Raw genomic sequence first — 16,781 nt, forward strand, 5'->3', positions numbered from 1 at the left:
AAGAGAAATGAGATCAGGTCACTCCACACCCCTTTTATTATGAAGTCCAAATCCTTCACAGACAATAGTTGATCCGTCTCCTGCTTAGCTCTCCAGTCTCATCTTTCAGTTTCCCTTTTCCTCACAGTCTTAGAGTAAGCTCTACAGAACTATTTCCAGTTCCCCCGGTGCATCATGGGTTCTAGGTACAAAGCCGAAAAACTCTTTTCTCCTTGTCTTGACAACTGCCCCTTTTTCTTTAATCTCTGTGTGAGTGTGCACATGTGCTGTGGTGTACATGTAGAGGTCAGAGGTCACCCTTCCCCCTTGTTTGAGACAGGCTCTGTTATTTATCACTGATGCAGAGACAAGGCTAACTGGTGTGAGAATTAGCCTCTGGGTAATTCTCCTGTCTCCACTTGCCACTCTGCTGTGGGAGTGCTGGGAATGGAGGTACACACTACCACATCTGGCTTTACATGGGTTCTGGGAACCTCGGGCCCCATGTGTGTACAACAAGGGTTTACCTACAGAGCCATCTCTTTTTTTCTTTTCTTTTCTATTTATTTCATTTATTTATTTATTTGAGACAGCGTCTTGCTATGTACCCCTGGCTCTCCTAGAACTCGATATGTAAACCAGAGATCTATCTGCCTCAGCCCCCTAAGTGCTGAGATTAAAGATGTGCACTCCTATGACTGGCCTCCATTTTTCTTAAGAACTAAGTTTATTATCTTTTTCTCTCCCAGTGATTTTTAATCCTTACTGTGTATTGGGATCTCCTAGACTCTGAAAAATAGCATATCACAAGGTCACTCCCCAGGTGATTTAAATCAAGATCTTTGAGAGCTAAGACAAAAACATTCGTAATTTTTAGTAAGAGCCTCAGAAAATTCTAATGTTCATTCAGGTTTGAATTTTGTTTTTGTTCTTGAGACAGGGTCTCACTATATAGCCTTGGCTCTCCTGGAACTTGATATGTAGACCAGTTGGCCTTGAACTCGAGATCTGTTGGCCTCTGCTTCCTGAGTGCTGGGATTAAAGACATGTGCCACCACCACCCGGCTGGGTTTGAGAATTTTTGTTCTCAACTCTTACTTATATCATAGCACTTAATGAACTATGTCACAATTTTGTTCATCTACGCAGATCTCTCTCTCACCAGATGATGAACTCTTCGAGACACAGAACTATGTCCTGTTCATCTTTTCATTTTAATCAGCTTACACAGTGCCTTTAACATAGGCTTTAACATAAGTTTAGTAAATGATATCATACAAGGGTTTTTTTTTTATAGCTTAAATATGATATGACTCCCAAAGTTCATGTGTCAAATGCTTAACCTATAGCTAGTAGCGCTATTTGGGGAGATGTGAAAACTTTGGTGAATATGGGCCTAGCTGTATGTAGTAGGCCCTATGGTATGTGCCTTTAAAGGTTCCTCTCTCTGACTTTTGTCTGCTGTTAAGTCAATGAAATTCTGTATACTTCTTTTGTCATGATGTCTTTCCCAAGTGCATGGGGCCAAATGACCACAGACTGAACCCTCTGAAACAGGGAGCTAGATTAACTTTTTTTCCTTCAAGTTGTTCTCTCAGGAATTTTAATTATAACTAAACAAAAGTAATAAAAAATAATTGTACTTCTCTGGTAATGAGCAAAGTAAGCCAATTAATAATTTTGCCCCCCCCAGGGGAAAGTTAAGTTCTTAAAATGTATTTTATGTTTTAAAAATGATTTTTATTACTTTAAATATCCACATGGAGAAGTCTGAAACTAGACCCTTCCTCTATAATTCTCTGTATAAAAATCCAAGTTGTCAAAGCCTTTCATGAAAGAGCAACACGCTAGAAGAAATATGGAAAAACACCTCCAGATATAAACACAGACAATGGTTTTCGGAACAGGTTTTCAGTAACTCAGGACAAAATAGCACAAATTGACACGTGGGATTCAATCGAATTAAAAAGCTTCCGCACAGCCAAGGAAACAATTACTGGGGTAAAGAAAAGAGCCTGAAGATGGGAGGAAGGTAGACCTTCTTAAAAACAATGTTGGATGTGTGGTGTGCTGAGGCGGTCAGTTCTAGTTCTCTCCTCCCACCATATGCCTCTTGGGGACCAAACTCCAGATGTCAGGCTTGGGAGCAAGTGCTAAGCCATCTCACTGAACCCTAGGAGAGTTTTCAAATGTGCTTTTCAACTGACAAAGTTCTGTGAGTTCATAGGATGTTAGCATTTTAAGTACAAAGTTCCTTCACTTTACAAAAGAAGAAACTAAACTTCATGTACTTTGAAAGGGTATCCAAAGACCTATAGTTAATTCAAGCCAGAGCTGGTTACCAGAGTGTAGATATCATTACTGCCAGCTCATACTCCAGCCTAATTCTCATCTTTCCCCTCTGACTGTAAAAACAAGTCTCCAAAGCCCTAAGATGATTAGTTTCATTTTCTGCCAACTGTGTTAGCTGAGTATATAATCCACATTCTGTTTCAAGAAAAACACCTCTTAACTTAGACCCTGAGAGACTCTGGCAGACCTGAGATTTTCGGAACCAATTACATTAGATAGAGCAATGAGAACAAAAGACAATAATATAAAATCTAACTACTACTGACTACCCTGAACTTTTCATTTAACCTAAGGGCCTTGGACTCCTAATCTTAACACTATTAAAACAGTACTCTTTATTTTAAAAAATTATTTTTACCACTATAATGAATTGAGATTAGTATATGAATGCCTACTGTTTTGTTAATTATGGTATAAAATAATCTGTTTTGTTTGCTAGCAGAGGTTTTCATTTTTATTAGAAATAAGTCCTGTTATGCTGGGCATAGTGATACATATCTGTAAACACAGAACTACTTCAGGAGACAGAAGCAAGGGTGTCATGAGTTCAAAGTTAACCTTGGCTACATTATCCTGTCTCATTATCCCCAGTGTATTGAAATTATAAATTCATTATCACTCACACATGTCAACTTCCCTTCAAGTGATTCAAAATTTTCATTTTCTTCAAAACACAAACTGAAATTTTTTAGCCCTTTATCCTACTTCATTAAAAAAAAAAGATTTCATATTGGTCTTTGACTTTCCCCTATGACAACACAAAATCATCTCCTAGATGGACTGGCTGCTTACCAAACAGTGTCAACACTTTGATGAATTAAGGACAAGGTTCTCAGCTTTATGGGCACAAATAAACTTGTTTGGTTAACTTATTCAAAAGATGAGCAACTCATTCAAGCTACTAAAACTCTTGAGATTAAATGATAAACCAAATATCAATTTAAATTACAGACAGGATACACATCTATAATTCCAGCAATCAGGGAAGTGGAGGTAGGAGGATCAGAAGTTCAAGGTCATCCTCACCCACTTAGTGAGTTTGAGGCCTGCCTGGGATATACCCCTCAAAAGAAAATAAAAAATTCACAGAGAGGTATATCTTCCAATTGAGTTAGAGTATGCTTATACTTAAGGTAGGTACTCTTATCGCTTATTCAAATTATGGGGAACTGAATTGGTGAGCAGGGGAGTATTTATGTTTGAAATATCATTAGTTTTATTAGTACTCATATTACAATGTTTCTTTGATAAAAAAACTCCTAATATCCTTGACTGTACTTAGTTTAAAAATACTTCTAAAATTTTTATTTGTGTGTGTATGTGTGTGTATGCCACATGTGTGCCCACAGAGGTTAGAAGAGGGTGTTGGATACCCTGGAAATGGAGCTACAGCTGTTTTTGAGGCGCCTGATGTGGGTGCTGGAACCAAACTCAAGATTTCAGGAGTGTTCTTAAGTGCTGAGTTATCTCTCCAGCCCCAAGAGACTTTTTTTTTAAATGTCAAGGCCAGCTGAGGAAAACCTTGTCCTATCAGCAATACATTTATGAACCATCTCTTTAGGAGATACTACTCATGTAGTACCTCATTTGTAGTGTCTCAACTTCCTAACTTTACAGAGGATATTTACTAACATTTCACACACACCCCCAATTGCCTTTTGCAATGATCACAAATGGACTTGCAATGTTTACCCCACTTTCCTAAATGAAGCAAGGCCAACACCAGCTTGATAACTTTGGTACAGAACTACAATTATCAGAGGGAAGGTGGCAGTGTATAACATTTCATTTTCACTCTTATCTAGACATAAAGTCCACCTTTAGTATTAGTAAATTATAGCCACTTTAGACGTCTCATTTCAAAGGCAGAGACTTGTGTAATCTGTTGCATCCCAGGCAAACATCTAGTAGCCTCTCTGGCACCTTAGGAGGAGCCTGAATTGCTTCCAATTCAAAGTCCCTATTGCTTCATATGTTCTGTACTTGTTATCGAACATTAGGGAATGGAAAGGAAACAAGGTTCTGGTTTGAAAGGAAGACTGACCCTACAACCAATCAATTCCACATCAAGGAGATATGCAGGCAGATACAAATATGATTTTTAATTGACTTTTTTTTTTTGTGGGAAGGTGGGGTGGGGCAGAGCTGCTCACCTCATGACAGCCTGGAAACAGAATGACTGCCAGCTGCTTTTCTCTCTTTTACCGGTTTGTCCTATCCAGGGCTCCGCCTACGAGACTGAGATAGTGTAGCTCACGTTTAGGGTGGGCCTTTCCTCCCTTAGTAAAAGCTGGGCCTCACCCGGAGGTGTGTTTTACTAATCTTCTAGGTATTTCTTTCTTTCTTTTCTTGAGAATATTATTTATTTATTTATTTATTTATTTATTTATTTATTTATTTATTTATTATGTATACAGTGTTCTGACTGCATGTATTCCTGCAGGCCAGAAAAGGGCACCAGATCTCATTACAGAATTGAACTCAGGACCTCTGGAAGAGCAGCCAGTGCTCTTAACCTCTGAGCTATCTTTCCAGCCCCTCCTAGGTATTTCTTGATCCAATCAAAATGACAGTAAGAGTAGCCATTATACTTGGTAAAATAAATTTTTTTAGGACAACTGGAATATCCATCTTCTTTTCTTCTTTTACAAATTTACCTATGCTCCCTTTTGAAACTTTTTCTTGCTGGGTGGACATGGCGAATGCCTTTAATCCCAGCACTTGGGAGGCAGAGGCAAGCGAATCTTTGTGAGTTTGAGGCCAGCCTGGTCTAAAGAGATAGTTCCAGTATAGATAAGGCTACACAGTGAAACTCTGTCTATAACCACGCCCCCCCCAAAAGCCTTTTTATTAAGGTTCATTTTAAGAAGAAAACACAATATAAACATTCTATAAACCATATTTCCTCCAGTTATCAGTCACTTGGTTAAAAAATAAGATTACTTATGTTAAAATATTTTTTGCACATCACTTTTTAACTCTAAATTTTTTTTTTATTTTTATGTGCGTGTTTTGCCTACATGCATGTCTGTGTACTGCATGTATATCTGTGCTCAGCAGGGGTCAGAAAAGGGCACCATATGCCTTGGAACTGGAATTATAGATGTTGTGAGATGCCATGTGGGTACTGGAATTGAACCTGGGTCCTCTGGAAGAGCAGCCAGTGCTCTTAAGCACTGGTCTACTTCTTTTGAGGCATGACTTTTATAGAGAAATATTTCTTTCTATAAAGTTAGATGTCAAGCTAAGTTATTTGTTAGGAAACCAGGGAATGATGTAAGGAAAGTATGATGCTTTTGAATTGAAGAAAGTTAGCTTGAACATAACCCATGAATGTTTTCACACTTGGAACTGTGTTTTTTTTTTTTTTGACATATATAGATTGAATCCTCAATAAGTGAAGGCATTATAGACAGAACCCTTTTAAGAAATCAATTAGAAATAACAACTGGAACATCAGCAAGATGGCTAACTACAGGTTCCTAATGCCTGTGCTCCCCACCAAAAGAAGACCAAAACACAAACAACTATTTGGGGGATAGAATATGCAAGGGAAAATACTGAATTTTAGCAGGTAAGTGGCAGGTACATAATGGAACAGGAAGGCTAAGGATGACCCTATAGAATAGAATGAAATATCCTATTGGTTGTAGTATTAAGGCAACTCCACATAGTTTAAAGGGAGGTTTATTTTGTGGGGTAACTTACAAGTAAAGGAGCCTCAATGGGGGTAGTACTTCCAGGTCAAAGCTGGAACAGCTACCCACTACAATATCCTTTCTCTGCCGTATTGTATTCTCTGTAGAGATAACTCAGAAAGAAGAGAGACTTCTTATACAAACAAGAGGTATCTAGGAAGCCCATAGTGGTACCCATTAATACCGTAGATACCTATAGTCTATACTGATGGAGAATCTTGTAGTTTTGACAGGCCTTGGGCCCTATTTAGAGAGGTGTCTGGAACTTATACATTATCCAAGGAGGAATCTATGTTGTCGTCTACCACTGACACCATACTTTTGCTTCTGAACCCACCATCTTGACACTGGATGCATCAGTTTAGCATATTTTTCTGACAGCTAGTAGCTACTGTTTACCTTCCATTATGCCAAATTAAACTTCACACATAGTAAAATACCATTCCCACAGAAGAGCTAATACTATGGATCCCCACCCCCTAGAACAAACCGTTGAAGAGGCACTCCACCAACCATGGCCTGTTGAAGCCTAGGTGCAGTGCTCTAGCACTGGTTCACATTGCACTGTGTCCAAAAGAAACTAGTCCTTGGCAGTTTCTGAGGAACTGAGTCCAGAACGGCCACACACAAAATGGACATACCTCACGGTCTAGTTCACCAGTTCCAGGGAAGCCTCACCCAGAGCTGGCAGACCGGTGTGACACATTTCCATAGCTCACACCACTAAAGCATTTTCACCAACAATGTTCAACACAGCTGGAAAAGGCTGCACACAGACTACATTACTGCACATACTTTGAACCAAAGCCTGAACACCCTACCTACCAGCCATCTTAACATGGTGGGAGCCATGTGACTTCTTTGGAGAACAAGGTCTGAGAAAAAGCATGAATGGCTCTCCTTGTGGCAAAGCCCTGGAGACCCGGATCCACTTGGCAAAGACCCATGGAGAGTTCGCTCCATAATTCTGGCATGGCCCTTGGAGCATGTGTGCTACCTGCTCCCCTTGCTTTCACCACCCTAGCCATACTGCTGGCTTGAGTCACAGCAGGTCATGAAGTTTAGTATTAGGTATTTGCATAACTGTTCTGGAAAGCATGATTTTAATCACAAGTGTCTTGGAGAAATGCTAATAAATAGATGATATCAGGAGTTAATGGAAACAGTCTAGAGACAGGGAATGAAGTAGAATCATAGAAACCCACAGTTCTCTCATTTCTAATAAATGTGCCAATACCCCAAGAACTTAAGAACAAGGGATAAACAGTGCCAACTATTAAGAATAAGTTTTCAAGTTATGTTGCCTATAGGATAAAAGGAAAAACCTGGTATCTCCCCAGAGGAGATGAAGTTGTACAGAAAGTAGAATGGATTGATCCAGCTTCAGCTGGTGAGTTGATTGTGAGAATCCAGACCCTACCAGATGTAAATATTAACCATTAGAGACAAAACTCTCTCTCACTCTGCATGACGCTATAACTACAAATGCTGCCAACTGGGTACACTGTTCTACCTGTGGGTGTGCCTAGTTAGAAAACTTTGTAGCTTGCAAGACGGCTTATGCTTCCAACAGTAGAGTTATAGATCTAAAAGGTAATGGCTAGTGGGGATCATCAAACCTGTCTGGAGCCAGGCTCCCAGCACTAAAACATATCGACAGATGTATTGTCTTCACCTACGAAAACCTCTACAAAACTGGAGGAGGTAGACATACTACTAGATATATAATAACACTTGGGTACAAGAAAGTTGAAAAGCAAGAAAACATGACACCACCCCCCCAAAAAAACATAACAATTCTTTTAACAAATGATTCCAAAGAAATGAAAAATGTATGAACTGTCTGAGCGTGAATTCAAAATAATGACCATAGGGAAACTCTGAGGGATACAAGAGAATACAGATAGACAGGTTAATGAAATCAGAAAAACAATTCTTACCTGAATAACAAATGTAACACAGAGGCATTATAGACTAGAACCAAGTAGAAATATTAGAACTAAAGAACTCGATGAATTTAATATACATGTAATTGAGATGATTGTGAGCAAATCAAACAAAAATTTCTAAATGTTAAGATAGGTCAGACAGGTGTTTTGAAATAATCTGAAACGATGGATGAAAAAGAGTGAATAAAGCCTCTAGGATTTCAGGGATATAATTAAGCGGACCAATCTTTATGTTATGGAAATTCACAAAGACACAGAAGACTTCTTTAATAAATAGGAACTGAGAGATTCCCAGGTCATAGGGAATGGAAGAACATCCATATCCTTGAAGCTCAAAAGACTCTATATAGATTTAACTAAAAACTATTTTCTGACGCACATTACAACAAAAATTTCAAAAGCTAAAGGAAGAATTCTGAAAGAAGAGTAAAATATAAAGTTACATATAAGGAAATCATCATGAGAGTCTCAGCAGACTTCTCAGATTAAACCTTGCAGGCTATAAGAGAACAGAATTACATATTCCAAGTGTTGAAGGAAAAAAAAATAAAGCCAGCCAAGAATTTTATGTCCTGAAAAGTCATCTAATTTTTTTCTTTTTCTAATGAGTATTATCTCAAACCAGCAAAACATAAGCTACTAGCCTAGCATTTAAAAAAAATGGAGGTGCTTCAAAAAGAAACAGAAATATTTTTATTAACATAAAAACATCTAAAAGTACAAATTTCACTAATGGATATAAACTCATAATCAAATTCAAAGTGATGCTGGGAGTGGAATATAACCTTTGAAATACCCAGTAGCAAGTTTAAAAGTGAAAGTTATCACTGGCAATTATATCTATAAAGTCATTAAGGAATACAAAGTATATAAATCTAGATTAAGGCCATCAAATTATAAACTGTGTGTGTGGCATCTAAGTATTTGTCTTTTTAAAACAATTTATGTATACAAGTGTTTGCCAGCATGTATATATGTATATCATGTATGTGCCTGGTACCTGAGAAAGTCAGATGAGGGCATTAGACCTCCCGGAACTGGAGTTACAGATGGTTGTGAACCACCATGTGGATGCTGGGAACTGAACCTGGATCCTCTGCAAGAACAAGTGCATCTCTGAAAAGTGGGAGTTTTTTTTTTTTTTTTTAATGGATATTGCTGAGTGTCATTTTAAAAAGATAAGAGGGGGTGGAGAGATGACTCAGTGGTTAAGAGCACTTGTACCATGTGTGTGCCTGGTGCCCACAAAGGCCAGCACAGGGAGTTGGATTTCCTAAGAGTGGAGTTACAGAGTCACCATGTAGATTCTGGGAACTGAAACTGGGTCCTTTGGATGAGCAACCATTATTCTTAACCAGAGCTGTCTTTTTAGGCTCCCAACTATTTGATTGATTGATTGATTGATTGATTGATGATTTTGTTGTTTGTTTAAAACAGGGTCTCTCTACATAGCCCAGGGTGTCCTGGAACTCACTATGTATACCAGGCTGGCCTCAAACTTACAGAGATCCACCTGCCTCCTGAGTGCTTAGAATAAAGATGTGTGCCACCATGCCTAGCTATACAACTATTACTTTTTAATAGGTTTATTTATGTGTATGGGTATTTTGTGCACACATATGTCTATATGCCATGTATGTGTCTGGTGCCTGTGGAGGTCAGAAGAGGGCACCCAATTCCCTGAAACTGGACTTACACACAGCTGTGAGCAGTCATGTGGGTTCTGGGAATTGAATCCAGGTCATTTGCAAGAACAAGTGCTCTTAACTGTTGAGCCTTCTCTCCACCCACAATTATTACATTTTATTTTATTTTTTTGGTTTTTCGAGACAGGGTTTCTCTGTGCAGCATTGCGCCTTTCCTGGAACTCACTTGGTAGCCCAGGCTGGCCTCGAACTCACAGAGATCCGCCTGGTTCAATTATTACATTTTAAATGAGTTTTAGGTCTAGGTTTCCAATTTGCAGCTCCTAGGCTATAAATAGGAATGCAGCCCAATACATTTTTAGATGACATATCAAAATGTCAAAAGGTTGAACTGACAGAGTAGCCACAAAGTAAATAAATTACAGAATATACAGGATTGAGAAAGTGAAAAATCAGAGCTTACCACGATGGAAAACTAACAACAGCAAATAATAATAGCAACAAATAATAAACAACAGCAAATAATAAAAGGAGCAAAGGACCTACAACAGTTATAACACAGCAAGTAGTAAATACTTATGTGTCAATGACAATTTGAATGTAAATAGAATAAATTCTCCAATTTAAAGATCAAGAGGTCCAGTGAGATGGCTCAGAGGGTAAAAGTTCTTGCCATGCAAGCCAGACTGGGCACCTGAGTTTGATCTCATGGTAAAGGACTCTCAAAACTTGTCCTCTGACCTCTACACACATGCTGTGGCATGTATATGAACCCCCAAAGCTCTGTATGGACACACACACAGACACACACACACACACACACACACACACACACACACACACGTAAATAAAAAAACTAAAGCTATGAAATAGATGAACGAATGTATAAAAACCACAGGATCCAACAATATGCTGCCTACAAGAAACTGTCTTTACCTATAAGGACACAAAGACTGAAAAGTAAAGAAAAAAATATTCCATGTAAATGTAAATGAAAACAAAGGCATGAATAGTATATTTATATCAGATATAACAGGCTTTAAGTAAAAGATCATAAAAAAGACAATCATTGTATAATAATGAAAAGATCAATGAAGGGTGGCTACACAACTAACACTGGAACACATCCATACAGCAATTATTACGTCTAAAGAAGAGACACTGCACTCCAGTAACAGTTTCAACACTCCACTCACAGGAAAGGGTGGATCATTCAGAGAGAAAATAAACTTTGTCTTTACACTACACTCTAAACCAAATGGACCTAAGAGGTGTTTAAAACATCCCACCCTGAGGCTATAGTACACACATTTTTCCCTCAGTGTAAGTCTTCAGATTAGGTCATATGTCAGTCTACAAAAAAGCCTTAACATATCTTAGATACAGAATCATCTCAAGTATCTTTTCTGATGACAACGGTGTATATAGAAAACAACAGAAGGAACTTCAGAAATTACAAATACATGGAAATTAAACACTGCATTACTGAACAGCTAGTGCGTCAAGGAATAAGAGAAATTAATTTTTAAAAAAATCTGGGAATGGAGTAGAAATGCCATACACCCAAACCTATGGCACATAACAAAAACAACTCTAAGAGAGACATTTATGCTAATAAATACATCAGAAAAGGAAAAAAAATCACAATTATGCAAACAAGTATTGAATTGAAAGAACTAGAAAGTAATTAGTTAAAAATACAACAGATAATATACTTCTTAAAACACACAAAATATTAATGAAGCAAATAGCTGTCGTTTGAAAGGATAAAAACTAAGTGAAAAAACAAGAAGAGTCAAAATCAGATTTAAAGGTAGACATGACAACCAATGCCACAAAAGATGAGTTGGGTGCTCAGATTGGCTAATTTGAATAAACGATAGATTTCTATATATGTACAACATGCCAAGATGAAATATCTGAAAAAAAAAGTAGTCTTAGGACCTGATGGCTTCATGGATGAATTCTACAATGATTTAAAAATGATGAATACTTCTTAAACTACTCAAGAAAATTGAAAATCAGGGAAATGGATCTATGAGACCAGCATTCCCCTGATACCAAATCCCAACAAAGACACACAACAGCAAGACAAAAACAGTACAGGTCAATAACCTGGATGAAAATATTTGAAAAAATTCTCATCAGTAGCAAACTGAATGACACAGTCCTTTAAAAATATCCTCACTGTAACCAAGTGATACTCATCTCATTGATGCAAAGATAGTTTAATCTATATAAAACAGTAATATACATTACAGTAATACAAGACAGGAACTAGAGGTAGGAAAAGTAGTTGACAAAATTCAACAACTCTTCATGATAAAAATTCTAAAAAAAAATAAAATAAAATGTCGAAGACACGCATTTCAAGATAATAAGAGTCAAATTATGTTAAACCCACAGGTACCATCACACTAACTAAAGAATAAAATAGAAAGCTTTGTAAGGATCTGGAATAAGCTATGGATGCTCTTCTCCATTACATCTGTTCACTGTAATACTGAAAGTTCTAGCTGGAGCAATTAGTCAAGAGAAAGAACTAAAGAAAACTCAAGTTGGAAAGAAGGCAGTCCAACTTTCCCTATTAGCAAATGGCATGATCTTACACACAGAGAACTCTGAAGATGCAACCCCCCAAGTCTATTAGAACTAATTCAGTGAAGTCGCAGGATACAAATCAACACACAAAAATCAAGTTTCATTATTCTTTTAAAAATTTTATTTACTTTTCCAGTGTTGGTGCCCAAACCCAGATATTTGCCTATTATAGGCAAAGACTTTATCTCTGACATATAGTATATACATAGAATATATGATATATAATAGCTGTCTCCACCTTTTTTGTTGTTAAATATATACAATTTTCAACATTTTATCCATTTAAAAGTACACAATATAGGGATTCTATATACTAAAAATGAACTCTCTAAAAAGGACATTAAGAAAACAGCTGGGCGGTGGTGGCGCACGCCTTTAATCCCAGCACTCGGGAGGCAGAGCCAGGCGGATCTCTGTGAGTTCGAGGCCAGCCTGGGCTACCAAGTGAGTTCCAGGAAAGGCGCAAAGCTACACAGAGAAACCCTGTCTCAAAAAAACCAAAAAAAAAAGAAAAAAGAAAACAATCGTGGGACTGGAGAGATGGATCTGTGGTTAAGAGAACTACTTGCTGCTCTTGTAGAAGACCCGGATTTGGTTTCCAGTACCCACATCAGACAATTCATAATGACTTATAATTTCTGTTTCTGGCCTGCAAGGGCATCATACAATTGGGTACACATATTAATAAACAGGCCCACACAGTACATATAAATAAAAATTTTAAAATGTTTAAAAGAAAACAATACCAGTTATAAATAGCTACAAAAACAGTCAGGAATAAATATAACCAAGGAGATGAAGATTTTTACACTAACAAATATAAAATATTGATCCAATGATAGAAACTAAAAATAATTCAAATAAATGAGAAGATAGCCCTTGTTTATGGTCAGAAGAATTAAAATATTGTTAAAATATCCCTATTACCTGAAGAGAGGATTAAATGCAATGATTATTTGATACCAATAATCAATAATCAATTTTACTTTTCACATAAACAAAAATCTAAAATTTGGAGTCATAAAAGACCCCAAATTACCAAAGCTCCAAAAGAATAACACTGAAGGTATTACACTATACGACTTCAAAATACTACAAATCTATAGTAACCAAAACAGCATGATCCTGACATAAAAATAGCCACATAGACTAGCAGAGCAGAACAGAGAGCCCAGAAACAAATCTATACATCTACAGCCACCTCATTTTTGATAACACTGTTAAGGACGTAAGCTGGGGGAAGGAACATTCTCTTCAATAATTGATGTGGGGGCTGGTGATGGCTTAGTGGGTAGAAGTGTCTGCTGCCAAACCTAAGGATCTGAGTTTGATCCCTGGGACCTATGTAGTGAAAGGAACACAATTCCTGATGTTGTCCTCTGATCTCTATACTGTGGTATGTGTGCATATGCAAATGCAAACACACACACACACAATGTAATGAAAACTGATGAAACTATAAGCATTTGAAAAAAAAACATTAAAAAAAAGGAGGCTGAACTATGTAACTACTACAGGAGAAAGGATAGAGGAAACATTCTGCAACAGTATACTAGGCAAGGACTTTTGGATAATAGAGGAAGAAAAAAATTAAAGAACAGGAGAAATATGTGAAGACTGTACATCTGACAAGAGATTAACCATCCAGAATATATAAGGAACTCAATTCAATAGCAAGACCCAAGTAATGCAGTTAGAAACATGGAAAAGACTTGATTAGATATTCAAAAGAAGATCTGAAAATGGGCAACAGATATATAATAAGGCAGATAAATGAAAATTAAAACGATAATAAGATATAGCTCACTCAAATAGACTGGCAGTTATCAAAAAGACAAAAGATAGTAAGTGCTGGTGGACATACAAAGAGAAGGGAACTCAGTATTAGTAGGAAGGAAAACTAGTAGATCTATGACTGCAGAAACTATGGTGTTCCTTTAAACAGGAGGAGTAGAGCTGTTGAGATGGCTCCGCAGGTTAGAGTGCTTGCTGCCAGCACTGATGACTTGAGTTTGACCTTTGGAATTTACAAGTTGGAAGAATTGCCCCAAGTTGTCCTCTCAATACCCCTCCCCTAACACACACAGACACACACAGACACACACACAGACACACACACAGACACACACACACACACACACACACAGACACACACACACACACACACACACACACACACACACACACGGGGTGGGGGAGAACAAATGTTTAAAAAAAAACCTAATAAAACTAGGAAGATTAAAAAAAGAGGACATAAGATCAGTATGTTGATGAGACATCTGAACTTCCAGGTTCATTCCATAACTAGTCACAACAGCCAAGGCAGAGAACAAGCTAGGTGTCCAACAACAGGTGAATGGATAAAGATGTGAAATAAGCGCACAATACAATATTTAGTGATAAAAAGAAAATCCTGCATTTGAGTCACCATGATGAACCTGGAAGGTACTATGTAACATGAAATGTTAGATACAGAAAGACAAATTCCACATGATCTCACTCATAAGTGGAATCTAAAAACATTCTCATATAAATCAGAACAATTGTTAACACAGACTGGTGAGGGGAAATGGAGGTGATGAGGAGAGTAGAGTAAAAAGCTATAATTGGATAGGCAAAAAATTTGTCCTTCAATTGTACATCATAGTGACTATAGCTAACAATAATGTATATTGAAAATACTTGGAAAAGTAGATTTAGAATGCTCTTAGCACAAAGAAATGGTAAATGTTTGAAGTGATAGATATGCTAATTACTCTAACTTTATCATTATACAATTCTATATTATCAATAGCAGACTATATATACCCAATAATTGCATCAGTTTTTTTAATCAACATCAAATAACTTAATATTAGTTTAAGAAAACTTTCACTTTCCTTATCTAGCAGCATTTTCTTCTTTTTAAATGTATATCATTCTGTAAGTTTGGATTTTTTATATATTAAAGAGAAAATTTGATACTTTTTTACCAATCAGAAACCCCTTTTGTAGTTGTTTCTGGTTTCCTTTATATCAAATAAGCAACTATAAAATTAGTCATGACTTTCTACATTTGTAAATTTTCAGTACAGACCTGAGAACTTCTCTACCTTCTATCAAGAGATCATGTGGGTGGTGGTATGTATTGGGACCCTCAAGAAAGAATGAACACTCTATCATATAGTAGAGAAAGTTGGGGGATGTGATGATTGATCTTAATTGTCAAGTTGATGAGATTTAGAATCAGCATGAAAGCAAAGCCCTAGAGGAGATCTCTGAGAAATTCTCTAATTAGGGTTGTAACTGGAGTATTCCTGTGTCCACCCGGCTCCCGTAGCCATTCAGGTCTAATTAAACACACAGAGACTTATATTACTTATAAACTCTACAGCTGTGGTAGGCTTCTTGCTATCTGCTCTTATATCTTAAATTAACCCATTTCTATTAATCTATAAGTTGCCACGTGACTCATGGCTTACTGGTATCTTACATCATGCTTCTCCTTGTGGCAGTTGGCAGAGTCTCCTGACCCAGCCTTCTTCCACCCAGCATTCTCCTCTCTCCTTGTCCCGCCTACACTATTCTTCCTGCCTGGCTACTGGCCAATCGGCGTTTTATTTATCAATCAATCATAGTAACATATATTCACAGCACACAGGACATCCCACAGCATAGGGTAATTGAGGAGGGAAGACCCATTATAACTTGCTGGGTTAGGGTCCTGGACTGAAAAAGCAGAAAGTTAGCTGAGTACCACCCCTGTTTCCTGGCTGAAGACACAATGTAACTTGCTGCCACAAGCTCCTGACACTATTACTTCCTTACCATGATGGACTGCTACCCTTTGTCTGTTATTTTGTTTCTGCAATGAGGAAAGTAGCTAATTTAGAGGGTCTGGAAGAAGAGTCTACCTAACTGACAAGTTATCAAGGAACTAGCTTTACCCAGGTCCATTCTCCTTCAACCTCAGCCCACTTGGTAAAGATGTAGTTGGTTGATCCCCATCTTCTGGGTGAGTAGCTAACTAAAAGAGGCAAAGGAATGTCTCTCCCTGGAGTTATCAGAGGATGCATAGTTCTAACAACTTGATTTTAGATTTCTAGCTTTCAGAACTATGAGATATAAATTTGCTATTTCAGACCATAGTTTATGGTACTTTGTTATGGTAATCCTAGGATAGCGATGCAATGCCTAAGTTAGCCAATCTGAAGATCATCTTAATGATTTAACTTTCTTTATAAAAATACGGGCTAAAATCAAAGCTTCACTTTGTACCTAACTTTCTCACTGTAGTAAAATATATACAATTTCCACCATTTTATCCATTGTAAAGTACACAATTTAGTGGTATCAAATTTTTTGAAAGGGCGCTTGCACACATTTTTAATTGAGTCAGTTTTAGTTCTGGGCATTAGCCAGTCAGAAAAGACAAGAGTGAACAAAGCCTTAGAGGAAGTATAATACAGTCTCAAAGTAATTTTTGATAGTATCTAGGGCTGAGTATTTTCTGACTCCAGTAAAGCCCAGTAAAATTTTGCCTTACTTATATTGAAATTTTGATAAATTACAGGAAA

This window comes from Peromyscus eremicus, chromosome 14 (genome assembly GCF_949786415.1).
Source record: "Peromyscus eremicus chromosome 14, PerEre_H2_v1, whole genome shotgun sequence".
In the NCBI taxonomy this organism is placed as follows: domain Eukaryota; kingdom Metazoa; phylum Chordata; class Mammalia; order Rodentia; family Cricetidae; genus Peromyscus; species Peromyscus eremicus.